The sequence below is a fragment of the Gouania willdenowi genome, chromosome 19, assembly GCF_900634775.1.
Source record: "Gouania willdenowi chromosome 19, fGouWil2.1, whole genome shotgun sequence".
NCBI classification, from domain to species: Eukaryota; Metazoa; Chordata; class Actinopteri; order Blenniiformes; family Gobiesocidae; genus Gouania; species Gouania willdenowi.
In genome coordinates this window covers 20,492,707-20,494,326 of record NC_041062.1, presented here as the reverse complement: position 1 = coordinate 20,494,326, position 1,620 = coordinate 20,492,707, and positions in this window count along the sequence as shown.

The following is a 1,620-nucleotide window of genomic DNA, read 5'->3' as shown; positions in this document are numbered from 1 at the left end:
CTGCTGATGGGAATCCCTGCGATTACTCACAGGATTACTGTGTGTCTATGACTCCCTCCTGTGCTCTCTCTCTCACACACACACACACACACACACACACACACACACACACACACACACACACACACACGCACACACACACACACACACACACACACACACACACACACACAGACCCCCACTGATGGTCATTGCCTGAGGCACTTTTAATTCCTTTTTTATTTATTGGAAGAATCTAGGATTCAATAGATTGTGTGAGTAAATCACCACACACACACACACACACACACACACACACACACACACACACACAGCAGTGATTGGTGCAGTGGTCACTCTGCTCGGACTCTAAGACCTGCTCCATAATTGGCTTGATGCTCAGACAGATTTATACTCAGTGCAGCTGCCAACGGTCAGATCAGCTTCACCCTGAATGACGTGTGATGGACTTTGTGAATCCTCAGGAAAACAACACAAACCTGTTTGTTTTTTTTAACCCCACCTTTTCATTCAGGTCAGTTTTCCATCCATCTATCAAGTTCCCAACCCATTGGGCATGAGACGGAGGTACACCCTGGAAAGGGCACCAAGTCCATCACAGGGCAACATATACGAGTCCTCACACTCACTCATGGGTAATTTTAGAGACCGTATAACAGTCATGTTTTTGAATTGGTGGAGGAAGCCAGAGAAAACCCATGTAAGCACATGGAGAACAAGCAAACTCCACACAGAAAAGGGGGGAAAGAGCAATTTTAACATTATTGTGACTTTGTAACCAATTTGTGTAATTTAGTGGAATTATTTGTGTAAAATTGGAAGATTTTTTTTTTTTTTAATTGGGATTTCTTTCCATAATTTGCGATAAAAAATTGCTGCGTTCATGTGATATAAGTGTGGAAATTCTTCGAGCCCCTATTGTGGCATTTCATTGATTTTGTAAATGTGAGATATTTACAATTGACTTATTTAGTAATACACACAATAACTCACGTTTTCTTTAACATTTTGCTCTCTTTTGTAGGCTGAATTGGATGCTGTAAAGGGCCAGATTTGGCCCCCGGGCCTTGACTTTGACATGTGCTGTACAGGGTCGGATGCTGAGCCTATCAGCAGACACCCCTTGGATAGAACACCAGACTATTACAGTTGACAGAAACCAGTTGGAATCCTCTGAACCTGGTTCTGCTGGAGATTTCTTCCTGTTAAAAGGGATTCGTTGTTTTTCCCACTGTCGCTAATGTTTGTTCATATTCATGAGGATTTGTTGGGTTTTTTTCTTTTTTCTTACAAATTGTATATTTTTTTAGCGCTTCCAGATGACTTTTGTTGTAATTTGTTCTAAAACAATGTTTAGCTGAAGTTCCACAGTGTGGATAGGAAACCTAATGGGATACATATCTATCTATATATATTGCCCTGGTAGCCAGAACATCACCAAAATCCATTCATTACTTTTCAAGTTATCGTGTACACAAACAGACAAACACAAACACAAACAAACTGACCAACAAACTTCCGAAAAAAATTTTTTCGTTTTCGAAAGTAATGAAGTTGAATTTAATTGAATTAATCCACGATTGCTGACAAGAGAGAAACAAGCAGATTTAGTATATTTTA